Below are 15,034 nucleotides of genomic sequence, written 5' to 3' on the forward strand. Positions count from 1 at the left end.
CCAGACAACGAGCATGCCCCCCCTAGACAACGAGCATGCCCCCCCTAGACAACGAGCATGTCCCCTCCTAGACAACGAGCATGCCCCCACCTAGACAACGAGCATGCCCCCCCTAGACAACGAGCATGTACCCCCACCTAGACAACGAGCATGTCCCCTCCTAGACAATGAGCATGCCCCCACCTAGACAACGAGCATGTACCCCCACCTAGACAACGAGAATGTACCCTCACCTAGACAACGAGCATGTCCCCCCCTAGACAACGAGCATGCCCCCCCCCCTAGACAACGAGCATGTCCCCCCCCTAGACAACGAGCATGTCCTCCCCTGTGGCTGCGTGCCCTTTTTGTGTGTTTGTGTTATTTTTGTCTTCCAGGACCGTGCCTGCTGTGGACTGCTTCGGATTCGAAGGATTACATCCATGACCGACATTTCTAACAAATAAAATGGTCAACGAGGGTGTGTCTGCGTTTTTTGTTCAATAAAATTTTCTGAAAACGGTGTGATTATTTATTTTTTTGCAACACTCTTCATAGTTTGCCGTAGTAGTGGTGCCGGCTAGGTGACGGTGCTCATTACTAAGGGCTGGCCTTAGTGTTTGCCTTAATTTTTTTGGCAAATTCACACTAACGCCCATACCATTACCCCGGTACCCACCGCCACCAGGGGTGCCGGGAAGAGCCGGGTACAAACCAGTACCTGACCGTCTATAGATGGTCAGGTAGTGGGGCGGCTGCAGGCTGTTATTGTTGCGCTGGAATAGCCCCCTAACAGTGGCCTATCCCAGCTCAGTAATGGCAGGCTGCTGCTGCTTTTTTGTATCAGGCTGATTTGAAAAATAGGGGGAGCCCATGCCGTTTTTTCTTCAAATTTTTGACAAAAATATGCGTGGGGTTCCCCCTTTAAAGGGGGCACCCAGGCTGTTTCATCCATTTTTACAAAAAAATGGGGGGAAAAACGGCATGGGGTGCCCCTATTGTTCAAATCAGCCTGATACAATAAAGCAGCAGCAGCCTGCCATTACTGAGCTGGGATAGGCCACTGTTAGGGGGCTATTCCAGCACAACAATAACAGCCTGCAGCCGCCCCACTGCCTGACCATCTATAGACGGTCAGGTACTGGTTTGTACCCGGCTCTTCCCGGCACCCCTGGTGGCAGTGGGTAGCGGGGTAATGGTATGGGCGTTAGTGTGAATTTGCCAAAAAAATTAAGGCAAACACTAAGGCCAGCCCTTAGTAATGAGCACCGTCACCTAGCCGGCACCACTACTACGGCAAACTATGAAGAGTGTCGCAAAAAAATAAATAATCACACCGTTTTCAGAAAATTTTATTGGACAAAAAACGCAGACACACATCGTTGACCATTTTATTTGTTAGAAATGTCGGTCATCGACGTAATCCTTCGAATCCGAAGCAGTCCACAGCAGGCACGGTCCTGGAAGACAAAAATCAAAAAAACCTACACACAAAAAAGGGCACGCAGCCACAGGGGAGGACATGCTCGTTGTCTAGGGGTCAGGGGTAGACATGCTCGTTGTCTAGGGGGGGGGACATGCTCGTTGTCTAGGAGTCGGGGGGAGACATGCTCGTTGTCTAGGGGGGGGGGAATGCTCGTTGTCTGGGGGGGGGACATGCTCGTTGTCTAGGGGGGGGGCATGCTCGTTGTCTTGGGGGGGACATGCTCGTTGTCTAGGGGTCAGGGGTAGACATGCTCGTTGTCTATCAGGGGGAAATGCTCGTTGTCTAGGGGGGGAAATGCTCGTTGTCTAGGGGGGGGGACATGCTTGTTGTCTAGGGGGGGGAGACATGCTCGTTGTCGCAGTAAAGGGGAGGGATCCTATGGAGCGCAGTAAAGGGGAGGGGTCCTATGGAGCGCAGTAAAGGGGAGGGGTCCTATGGAGCGCAGTAAAGGGGAGGGGTCCTATGGAGCGCAGTAAAGGGGAGGGGTCCTATGGAGCGCAGTAAAGGGGGAGGGGTCCTATGGAGCGCGCAGTGAAAGCCATAAAAACCACATTTGATATTTTCCTTCCCGCTTCCCAGTACAGGGCCTGGAATATTTAATACTGTCACTAGGAAGTATAATTTGTTACGCAGAAACAGGCCGCACACAGCTCTGTAAGTGGAAAAATAAAAAAGTTATTGATTTTTGAAAGTGGGGAGTGAAATATGGAAACGCAAAAATCGTTCCGTCAGAGTAATGGAGCAGGCGACCGTGTATGACCATTCTGCTCCATTACAGTCATAGAGCGATGACATGGACCTTATGTGGACCCCAACAGACCCCTCGTATTCATGATCTATGGGGGTCACATCACTGAAACCCCCACACATCAGCAGGTTAAGCCCTGTCCTATGGATAGGGCCTAACTTGTATTTGTGGGAAAACCCTTTTAACCCCTTAACGCTCTGCGCCGTAGCTCTACGACGCAGAGAGTATAAGGAGTGTATGAAGAGGGCTCACGGGCTGAGTCCTCTTCATACAAGGTGGGGGGTTTTGCATGTTGCAGAAAACCCCCACCGCTAATAACCGCAGTCGGTCATTGTCGCCGGCAAAGTCTTTTTTAGAATCGCTGTGCCCCCGAACGTCATCGGGGGGAGGCGATCGTTTGCCGCGGTAGCCTCGGGTCTTCTTTTGACACGAGGCTACATGGCTTCTGCAGATTCGTTACAATGAGCCAGAAGTATTGCAGTATATGGTAGGAGCGATCTGACCATCTAGGGTTAATGTACCCTAGAGGGTCTAAGAAATAGTGGAAAAAAAAGAAAAAACAGGTTTTAAAAATAAAAAAAATTTATAAAATATTAAAAATTCTAATCACCTCCCTTTCCCTAGAACGGATATAAAACATAACAAACAGTAAAAATCAAACATATTAGGTATCGCCGCGTCCCAAAATGCCCGATCTATCAAAATATAAAAACGGTTACGGGCGGCGGTGACCTCCGAGGCGGGAAATGGCGCCCAAATGTCCGAAATGCGACTTTTACACCTTTTTACATCACATAAAAAATGAAATTAAAAATGATCAAAATGTCGCACAGACCTCAAAATGGTAGCAATGAAAACGTCGGCTCATTTCGCCAAAAATGACCCCACCCCCAGCTCCGTGCACCGAAATATGAAAAAGTTATTAGCGTCAGAAGACGGCAAAAATTTTTTATTTTTTTTTTTGCACACATTCGTTTAATTTTTGAAAATGTATTAAAACACAATAAAACCTATAAATCCGGTATCACCGCGATCGCACCGAACCAAAGAATAAAGCTGAGGTGTTATTTTGAGTGCACAGTCAAAGTCGAAAAAACTGAGCCCACAAGAACGTGACACGTGCGGTTTTTTTAAAAAAAATTTCCACATTTGGAATTTTTTGCAGCTTCGCAGTACACGGCATGCTAAAATAAATAACATTACGGGAAAGTAAAATTTGTTACGCACAAAATAAGCCCTCACACAGGTCTGTACACTGAAACATGAAAAAGTTATGGATTTTTGAAGTTGGAGAGCGAGAAATGATAGGAAAAACCCTGCGTCCTTAAGGGGTTAAGTATATGGTACAATAAAAGCAGAATAGAAGGGCACTGGGGGGATTAGGGATGGGGACAGGGGGGTCTATGGGGGAAAGTGAAGTGTTTAACCCTTTAGCTGCTGCCTGCAGTCACTGTAGAGTACCTGTTATCACACTGCAGCAGCTGCACACACTCGGCTCTGCTTCATCAGACGAACTTCAGTGAGGAGCAGGAGGAGGTGGGGGCAGGGAGCTATTGATGTAGCAGAGCTGGAGAGCTCCTGCCTGCACGGAGGCTGATCCCCTGGGGCTGCTGTGCAGGGCCAGTGCAGAGAATATGACACTCTGCACTGCTCCATCCATCCATCCATGTGCCGAGTGGCAGCCTGAGGACAGGGAGGGCTCTGCCTCCCAGGGGAGGGGATGGGGGAGGTGCCGGCTCTGCAGCAGACAGCCCGGGAGCTGGAGAGGAGGAGGACGCTGCACCCCGCCCCCTGGCTTCTCTGTATCCTGAGCAGGACGGGGGCGGGACTCGGGGGGCGGGACTCGGGGGGCGGGACTCGGGGCGGGACAAAACGGAAAAATCCGTGAAAACGCAAAAAAAAACGGGACTTTCACTTAACGGTCCGTGCAGGCGGGACAAGGGTTAAAAAACGGGACTGTCCCGCCCAAAACGGGACGGTTGGGAGGTATGGGTTACAGAGGTATGGGTTGCAGTTTCCAGAGCAGGAAGGTGAGGTAAATATGGCGGCTGGGGGAGTTTATGAGACAGGGAGATATCAAGATAGCGACTGGGGGTAAGTCAGTGACGGTGTATTAGTGTCTGTGGGGGCCTGAGCCGAAGAGGTGAAGAAAAGACCGGTTAAAGAGAACCTGCCAGGCAAAATAACCCCCTAAACTAAATATATATTCATAAACTGCCATTAGAAAGCATTGCCTCTATCCCTTCATTGTCCCTAAATGCCTGTAAACTTGAGCAATGGGGTCCTAGAGATCTATGCAAATGACCTGTGAAATGTCCAATGACTCATTAGCATATTCAAGCTGTCCGGCTTATTCATGAGTCGGAGGCACAGCAACACCCCCAGTGCTTGACTGACAGCCTGTATAATGATGTGAGGCTGTATAATGGTGTGCTTCCTGGTGCTGGCGCCCCCTGCAGCCTGTGTGTGTGTGTATTGGAGAGATACAACAGCTCCAGGCAGCCATGTTATAGCAGAACATGTCGGGTATTGTGTAGCTGATGTCTGTGTATTAGGAGGATGCAGCATTTCAGCAGATACAGCAATGCTTTACTATACATCACATACAGATGAGGGGAGGGGTAACAGGGGTGACATCACTGCCTCTGACCATGTGACCAGCCTCATTTACATAATAAATAAAATATGAGTTTGCAATGATTAATGTATGAGTTGACTAGATAAAGGCTGTAATAAGATCCTCGTGAGCTGCTCCAACATGTAGTGGTGACAGAAATAGTGACAGAGACCTGACGACAGGTGTCCTTTAAGGACGCCGGGTTTTTGCTCTAATTTGTCGCTCTCCACCTTCAAAAATCCATAACTTTTCCATCTTTCCATGTACAGAACTGTGTGAGGGCTTATTTTCTGTGATATTATTTATATATGTCGTGTATTGGGAAGCTGGAAAAAAAATTAAAATGTGGAAAAATAAAAAAAAAAACGCATGTGCGTTCTTGTGGGCTCAGTTTTTACGACTTTCACCGTGCGCTCCAAATACCACCTCTACTTTATTCTTTGGTTCGGTACGATCACAGAGATACCACATACATTTTCAAAAATTAAATATCTACGAAAAAGAAAAAAAAACTTGTAATTTTTTTGCGAAATGAGCCGATTGCTATTATTTTGAGGACTGTGCGACATTTTGATCACTTTTTATTACATTTTTTTTTACATTTTTTATGTCATGTAAAATGATGTAAAAGTCGCATTTCGACATTTGGGCCCCATTTTCCGCTATGGAGGTCATCACTGGCAATAACTGTTATTATAGTTGATAGATCGAGCGTTTTGGGATGCGGTGATACCTAACATGTTTGATTTTTACCGCTGTATTTTTATTTATACATTTTTTTTTTTTAAATAATTTTTTTTCACTATTTTTTTGACCATCTAGGGCAGTGATAGCGAACCTTTTAGTGGCCGAATGCCCAAACTCCAGGCCAAAACCCCCCTTATTTATCGCGAGGTGCCAACCAAAAATTAAAGCAGTAACTTATTGCTTCCTGTTCTACAATTTTCAATCATATTGGCCTCCTGAGGAGAGCGACACAGTAGAAAGATGGAAAATTTCCAGTCTTCCTCTTTACAGAGAAATTCGTGGGGCCAGGGAAGGTCCTCGAGAGATAATAAGAGGAAAAAAATTCTGAATGCAGTGAAAATGATGAAAAAAAGCATTTGCGCCATATTCTTGTGGGCTTGGATTTTACAGTTTTCTCTGAGCTCCCCAAATGTTCTTTGGTTCGGTACAATCACGAGGATACCAAATTTGTATAGCTTTTATAATGTTTTCATACAAAAACATTAAAAAAAATTAAAACCTTCTGCACAAAAAAAAAATTCTTCACTTTGCCGTGTTCTGGCACTAATAACTTTTTCATACTTCAGTGCAAGGAGCTGTGGGCGGTGTCATTTTTTGCGAATTTTGTTGACGTTTTTAATGCTATCATTTTGAGGACTACGGCCTTTTGATCACTTATAGAATTTTTTATATTTTTCAAAATGGCAAAAAAGTGTCACTTTCGATTTTCCACTATAAACGCCGGGAAAAATCTCTGTTATATTTTAATAGATCGGACATTTTGGGACGTGATGATACCAAACATGTTTCTGATTCTTACTGTTTGCTTTTATTTGTGTTCTAGGGAAAGGGGGGTGATTTAAACTTTTACTTTTTTTACTATTTTTTAATTTTACATTTTTTTTTTTACCATTATTTCAAATACTCCAGGGTAATTTAACCATGCAGGATCCGATTGCTAATACTATATACTGCAATACTACCATATTGTAGTATATAACAATATTACAATTATTTCTAATAGCCTGCCATCTGTTGGATATTTGAGATCATTGCACATGGCAAGCCTGTGAGTCTCAATGAGACTGTAGGCTGCCATGCCAACCGATCGCCGCCCTCCGATGACGTCATAGGGTGGGGGCGGCGAGCAGCCATCAAAGATGGCAGCTCCCATGTAAAGGCAAGTTAGGTGCCACGGTTGGGTTTAACCGAGGCACTTAACAGGTTAACTGCTGCAATTGGTGCCAGCACCTGCAGTTATACAGCCGTCGCCTGCTGTGTATGGATATATAGTTTGTCCTCGGTCGCGAAGGTGTTAACCCTAGATAAGTGATGGCTAACATTTTAGAGATTGGGTGCCCAAACTACGACCAAATCCACTTATCTACCATAAAGTGCCAACATGACAATTTAAACAGTAAGGCTGGTGCCACACGCACCGCTTTGTCCGCATTTGAAAACGCAGACAAAGCCGCGCCTACCGGGGCGGTCCGCGGCCCGATCGCACCGGTGTTTCTATGGAACCGCCTGGGATCGGGCATGAGCCGCTGGTGTTTTGCGCTAATTTAATGCAAAACACCGGCGGCTTGTTCCCGATTGCAGACGTTTCCATAGAAACGCCGATGCGATCGGGCCGCAGCCAGCCCCGGTAGGCGCAACTTTGTTTGCGTTTTCAAACGCAGACAAAGCAGTGCGTGTGGCACCGGCCTAACTCATTGCTCCGTGTTCTTCCAGAACATTCAATATAGTTTAAAGCAGGAGGGCAAATTCTGACATCGTTGTACATTCTTTCCAGGGTGGCTTTGTAAAGGAAAAATCATGGGGCCAGCAAGGGGACCTTAAAAGATGTTCTGGTCTGCAGTTCCAATCAGTCAAAGGTGTGTCGCCTTAATAGAGCATTGGGAGCAGCATCTCAAGTTGTCTGGGACTGCAGGAATTTTCGAGTCCTGTCTATAGAACTCTGTCCTGGGATGGCAGCCTGGGTGCCCATATTTCCCATTTCTGGCACCCATGCCATAGGTTGGCCAGAACTGCCCTAGATGGTCTGATCCTGGGCTTGGGGAGCTGAAGCAACTGTATATTAATATTGACATCTTAAGATTCTGCATTTTAAAGGGCATCTACCACCAGGATAAAAGACTGCATGCAAATGAGCCTGAGGGGCTCCATAGGTGTTTATGGAACCTGGAGCCCCTAAGATTCATTTGCATACAGTCTTCATCCTGGTGGGGGGGGGGGGGTATGTATGTCTCTAGGGGGAAGGGCAGTTGAAGGTGGCAGCCGGAGGGATGTTTGTTGCGGGGGGGGGGGGGGGGTTGTTTGGTCTGTAGGAGAGGGGCAGGTGAGGATGGCAGCCAGGGTTATGTGTGTCTGTGGTGGGGGACGTGAAGATGGTGACCGGGGGTATGTGTGTCTGTAGGGGCGGGGGGCAGGTGAAGATGGCGGCTGAGTGTGTGTTGGGGGGGGTGAAGATGGCAGTTGGGTGTGCGATGAGGGGTTACAGAGGTTTGCGGTGCAGATTCTGGAGCGGGATGGTGACGTAAATATGGCTGCTAGAGGAGCTTGTGTGGCAGGGAGATGTTCGCATAGCAGTTGGGGGTATGTCACTGTGTCTGGGAGGGGGTAGGTTAGAGGTGAAGGTGCGGGTCGGGGCATGTGTGTCTGTGGAGGCCTGAGCCCCAGAAGAGTTGAAAAGACCGGGTCATGCATCCAACCCTTTAGGTAATTTAGCGTCGCTTTTTTTTCTGTCCACTAATAATATGTATTTAATTAAATAATGGAGCCTTGTCTATTTATTGATGGAGCCTGGAGCTGTATATATGCTTAATTAATGAAGCCTAAGGGGCTGTCAATTAATGGAGCCTGGTGGGCTGTCAATTGATGGAGCCTGGTGGGCTGAATATTAACTGGTTCACGACCGCCTGCCGTGAACCAGGCTGAGCCCTCTCCATAGCCGGTAAGTCTTTGCTGCATATTGCAGCAAAGACTTACCGGTAACACTCGCGATCGGTGGTAGCACTGCATGTGTTGCTTCCCCGTTTAGGTCTGATAGAGTTCACCTTCTTCCTGGTGCATGTAAGTGCATTGGATTGCGACACAATTTGAATGTTATATCCCACGCTCAGTCCGAATCAGGTGGAACGTTCCATTGTGCTACATTGAAAAAAAAAAAGTTGAATAAAGTTATATTTAAAAAATGGATTTATTTTTTTCTCACTTCAGATTCTAAAATATTCCCTAATGAGGAATAATATTAATACAAAAAGTTACCAAACAAAGACACACCCTAGCTTGACCCATAGAGAACAGACAGCATCACTTCCTACTCAATCAGATTACTGATTCCACAGGGAGGACCTCATCCTGACATCTCCATTTTAGTGACAAGAGACTAGATCACTTCAGTGGGGCTTTATTAATAATATCTCAAAACTGACAGTTCCGGTCTATCTGTCTCTGTCCAGTACAGCCTGGAATAGTGACAGCTCAACCTCACTGTAAATTGCTATACTATAAGGAAGACAACATGTCTACATGACAGAAGAAAAACTGCTACATTCTGCACAAAGAATGATCGTCTGCTGACACTATAAGGACTTATTTAATAGAAGTGTAAAACTGTTTTAGTTTACTGTTTTAGATGGAAAAGGTCCTTTTGGGTTATAGCAAATAGACATTTCTATATAAGATGGCTAAACCCCATAACTCAGAAGGGACCCACATGGGACCTTCTTACTGTTTGATAAATAGAAAAGGTCCATCTGGTTTATGGGAAGTAGACATTTCTATATGAGGGACCTATATCCTATAACTCAGACGGACATCTCATACATCAGCGGTCAAAACGCTGGGGTGCAGCCCACAACCAGGCTGCGGAACACCCATTCCCAGGCGCGGTCCGGCGGCTGAACTCCGCTGGTATATGAAACTTTAAAAAAATTAACCGGTTCTTACCTCCGGCGCTCCTGATGCGTTGACACGGCTCATAGTGGGTGCCTGCTGGAAATTTGAGGAGAGATGAATTCGGAGCTGCAGGGCAAAGAGTAGCATTGGAGTAAATGTTTTCTTTATTTTTTTTTATGAGGCTATGCTGTGGACAATTCATCAATGGGGAGAGCACTGCTAGGGACATTTTATGCTGAGCAGCACTGTTGGGAACAGTTATTGGGGGGGCACTACTATTAGTGAAGGAAGGCCGCTCCTGGGACATGTTATTAGTGAAGGCAGGCACTGCTGGGACATGTCATTATTGAGCTCAGGTTGCTACTGGACATGTTATTAGTGAAGGGAGGCCGCTTCTGGGACATGTTGTTAGTGAAGGGAAGCCGCTGCTGGACATGTTATTAGTGAAGGAGGCCGCTGACGGACATGTTATTAGTGAAGGGAGGCCGCTTCTGGGACTTGTCGTTAGTGAGGAGAGGCGACTGTTGTACATGTTATTAGTGAGGGGAGGGCGCTGCTGGACATGTTATTAATGATGGAGGCGGCTACTGGGACATGTTATAAGTGAAGGGAGGCCGCTGCTGGAACATTTTATTGGTTAAGGGAGGCCGCTGTTGGACATTTTATTAGTGAAGGAAGGATGCTGCTGGAACATTTTATTAATGAGGCTGGCTGTTGCTGGATATGTTATTAGTGAAGGGAGGCCGCTGCATTGGGGGAGAACTGCTGGGGGCATTGCATTGGGATGCTCTGCTGCAGACATTTAATTAATGGTGGGGAGGCTGCCGCAGACATTTTATTATTGATGGAAGGCCACTGCCCCCTTTTAGGTACCGGACCCTTCAGGTCCCCTCTCACTAGTTCTCAACACCTTGAAAAGAGCCTTTATTCTAAGGACTATGGTGACACGCGATGCGACTACATCACCTTGGACTGATTCCTTTAATTAATCCATATTTAGTACCCAACACAAATTTCTTTGGACTAATAAATACACGAAGCACTGTTGTGGTAAGTATAAATTAAATTGGATCACAAAAAATTGAGTATTGCTACTAATACCATTGGAGCAGTATAACAACTTACCTACCACGAATTTTCTGCAACCTTGGGTGGCCCTTACATTACCTCCAATTTGTGACACCATCTATCTCAGCTATAAAAACCAAAGTTGCCGGATAATCCTCAAGATATCTCCAAGCAATGAATCTTTTTCTTAATGGGCCTCTTTTACTTCGGAACTGACCCTTGAGAAGACTTAGGAGGAACATGGATCCCCCTCTTCTCTTTCCCATTTTATCCCAGGATATATATTATGTCTCGCTCTGGCTTTGGACAATCTTGATTCACGGACGATCACTTGATTACTAATAATGTATTATAAATACACCAAACAATATGTGGAGGTGGTTGTTAGGGCAAAACAAACCACCTCCCTTCCTTAAACATAAACACCTACTAAGTGTGTGTAAATAATCAAATACCAAAAATGGTTAACAAAATTCAATATGCTTTATTAAATGATCAAAAAGCTTCCCGTAGGGATAAAATATGGAAACACAAGGACAACAACAGAATGCAATATACAATGCACAAGACCCGGATATAAAAAAACATAATAGAAAGTGGTATTATCACTGACGGCACATCTGTCATTGAGGCTTCATGAATTAGATACTATTTCTCCCAATGGCCTCAATGAAAGTCTGAGCTTTGTGTCGTTCCTGTGATTGTGTATACCCTTGATCTTAAGATATTTGGTTCTTTGTGCCATATAAATCCTATAGTTTTAGGAACTTTTAACCTGACATTTTTTTAATCTTTGTTTACTAATATTTTTGTCATCTTTTTGTCTTTGTTTTGTTTCTCTTCAGTTTTATTGTGTATAGATCGGCCCATCTACTATAGGAGATCCATGGACGTTCTTGAAAAGAAAAAGGAAGACCTTATACATACTTACCTTTTACCCACGCAGCATATTCTATTACTCATGTGGCTAGCCATCTAAGGATTCGCTATCTATTTTTCATATTGCACTTATCTTGCTTTTATCACTCTGATTTTCACGATTATTCACAGCACGGGGTTTTTGCACTGCATGTCACCATCACAAAATATATTTTTTTAGCACTTCTCACATATTGTATGTATTTATGACTAAATGCTCATCAGTCTTTTTTTTTTAATTATTATTGATATGATGCACTTTATTAACTATGTATTCTGTATAAATTGTCACTTAGTTTTAACTGTTTTAACTTGTACGACTTAGATACGATTTATTTATAATATTGACTCACCTTCCGGATGTTTTATCTGCCTCATTCTAGGCACACTGAGACTCTTAGCACAAGCACTTTATAACACTGTATAAGCAGGTAGTCATGACAACCACAAAACGCTACCTGAAGATAGACATTGCGGCTAGCGAGTGGGATCACGAGCGAGATCTCGCAATATGTCACACACTTCCGGGATCTCGTGAGAGATAGCACATAGGAAATATGCTGGCACCAGCGAGATCTCGCGATGCAGCATGCCACATGACCGGAATCCGGCCAGTGGAAACAAGAGTGAACGCTAGCTCTCCCAGGTTTGGGTGATTTAAGGTTAATTATGTCCAGGTATGTGATAGGCTGGTCTATGAATAAATTAGTGTAACACTGTGTATGTGGCACTCCCCCAGAAGAAGCCTTGAAGGCGAAACACGTGTCGGGGTCCCTGCACATCACCGTGGTCTGTATATCTCACATTAGTGGTTTATCTATTGATACCTATATAAAAAAATCTTTTTCCCTGTTTGTTCCTCAGACCAATGAGGCATGTAGGATATATCCTCTATTAGGAGACTATGTACTGTGATGCAATTTGTTTGGACGGACTAGGTCCTTGTAGACAGTACTGATGTACCGTCAGTGATAATACCACTTTCTATTATGTTTTTATATATCAGGGTCTTGTGCATTGTATATTAGTCTGTTGTTGTCCTTGTGTTTCCATATTTTATCCCTACGGGAAGCTTTTTGATCATTTAATAAAGCATATTGAATTTTGTTAACCATTTTTGGTATTTGATTATTTACACACACTTAGTAGGTGTTTATATTAATAATGTATTATAGCAGGGAGGCGCTTGGCCATGGAGGCAAACGGACGCTGGGCACATTAGCTCCGTCTCTTTCCTAGGCCCCCAGTAGCTATAAGCCGACCCAGCACCCCAAATTGTACCCACACATGGGTCCTAAGAAGAGGAAGGTCTCCAAGACACCAGCGGTCCCCACAATTCGGGTCTCACCCAAAGGTATCGTCCGCTACCTACAGCCCCGGCCCGCGACAACACGAGCCACCACAGCAATGGCCCCTCCAGGATCGCGACACAGACCTCCTCTCCAGGCTCCACACCAGTCCCCAGGCCCCCCGGACGTACCTCCAGTTTGCGGTGAAACTTCTCCGCACGGCCCGGGTGGAATACAAGGCAGCCCGCAGGAGAATCCATTGGCGCAGCCTTCAGCCTGCAATGCCTCTCCGCGTGTGGTGCCGACGGACTCCCGATCTGTCATGGCCGCGGCACACGTGGCTCCCGGATCGCCGCAGGAAGGAGAAGCCACGACAGCCGAGCGGCTCCCGGCGGAGGGAAAACCCAGGTCAGTGATAGTGGCAGATTCCCTGGAGACCCCTAAACAGCCACGTGCGGTAGGGACAGAAGATGTGCCTGGCGGCCAAGCGGGTGCCTCAGCTTCTCTGAGGCGCTCAGCGGAATGCCCCGTTCAGCCTCCTTTCCCAAAGATCCTCCTACCCCGGCATGTCCTCTTACACGCCAGAAGACAGTGGAGGCGGAGGTGCACCTCCCCCCTTCTGAATGGGGCCATTGCTCACACCCCTTACTCCAGACCCCAGCCTCTCATCCCTATACTGGGGAACAAGAGGAGACCAGGTCCCCAGGCAGAACTGGGCAACCCAGCCCACCTGGTCACAGTGCTCCGGCTACTCCTTACCAGCCAGCACCTGCAATACGCCCCAACAGTGGCGCCATAAACCTGTCCCTTCCATGCTTGGACCCGGAGGCCCTCCCGCCAAATACTCCTTCCATACACCAGCGTGAGCCATACCTCCTGAGCCAGTCATCCAGGGCCTCGCACCAGTGGGAGATCCCGCCTACAGCTCTGCAGCTTAATTCACCAGCACTCTTTCCACACAGGTTCCTGGCAACTCAATCCCCTGCCGTAATGTCCTCTCCTCAGCCCTCTGAACTTAGTCAAGAAAGCACTTCTTCTCCATTCCAAGCACACATGTCTCCAACATCTGACGTGCATCAGAACTCCTTGTTTACTCAGCTCATAGAAGGCCTGTCAGAGTTACGTAATTTCAAAACACACTTGAAAGCCATGCCCACCAAGGAAGATATGGAATGCTATGTGTCAAGGTTGGAACACTCCTATAGTGCTGAGATTACTGTACTAAGAGAAGAGGTCCAACAACTTCAGGCAAGGACAGAAGCTACAGAGGCTGCTCAGAATACGGTGCGAGAACAACTGGAATCACATTCTGCCACTCTAGCTGAACACTCTCTACAACTCCAATACCTAACGGATCAATTTGATGATGCAGAAAATAGAGGCAGAAGGAACAATATCCGTATTCGAGGCCTCCCAGAATCGGTTGAGTCTGCTAACCTGCACACTGTCCTCCAAACGATTTTAAACTCTATCCTTGAAGTTCCTGAAGATACTGCGCTGGAATTAGATAGGGCGCACAGAGCCCTTCAAGCTCGACCGGAAGCAAATGGTCCTCCCCAAGATGTTATCTGCCGAGTTCACCGTTAGCAGTTAAAAAGAGGCCATTATGAACAAAGCCAGAACCAGGGAACGGATTGTTTTCCAAGGCGCTTTGCTACAACTTCTCCCAGATTTATCGAGAATGACTCTCCTCAAACGGAAGGCTCTACGCCCATTTCTGGATCAACTCCGCCAAAGAAATATACCTTATGCCTGGGTATTCCCCTTCCGTCTCCAAATCCGTCAAGCTGGCATCGCATACTTCATTAGACATCCCGTGGACGTCAAACCTGTGGCAGCCGCCCTAAACATCCCACCTCCAAATCTCACAGATTGGCCGGTCCTGCCGATCCCCAGAGATCGGGGGCGCCCCCCTCGCCCACAACATCCTCCAGGGAGAGTGGCTGGTAATGGCCAAGGGGGTCCACGCAGAAGACGGCGCCACCAAGGAGCACCTCAAGCGGAAGAACAAGGCTAAATTGGTTGTTCTTCATTCAACTACGACGGTTTTGTATCCTTTTCCATGTGTGGACCGTTCTTCCTCACCTATCAAACATAGCCACACCACAAAGTGTTTTTTCCATAGTGCTGGGTTTTTCCTGTTGACGTTCTTTTTCAGTTTTCACCACTTAGTAGGCTCCCTCCTTGGTTAGGTTATTTCCCGTGTGGGTTAGTGTATACGGCTGGCCTGTATACATACTTAAAACGACCTCTTTAGTTTCGGGGTTGAAACCCCGAGTTGTTCTTGTTCTTGTTTCTTC

Source organism: Engystomops pustulosus, chromosome 5 (genome assembly GCF_040894005.1).
Source record: "Engystomops pustulosus chromosome 5, aEngPut4.maternal, whole genome shotgun sequence".
NCBI classification, from domain to species: Eukaryota; Metazoa; Chordata; class Amphibia; order Anura; family Leptodactylidae; genus Engystomops; species Engystomops pustulosus.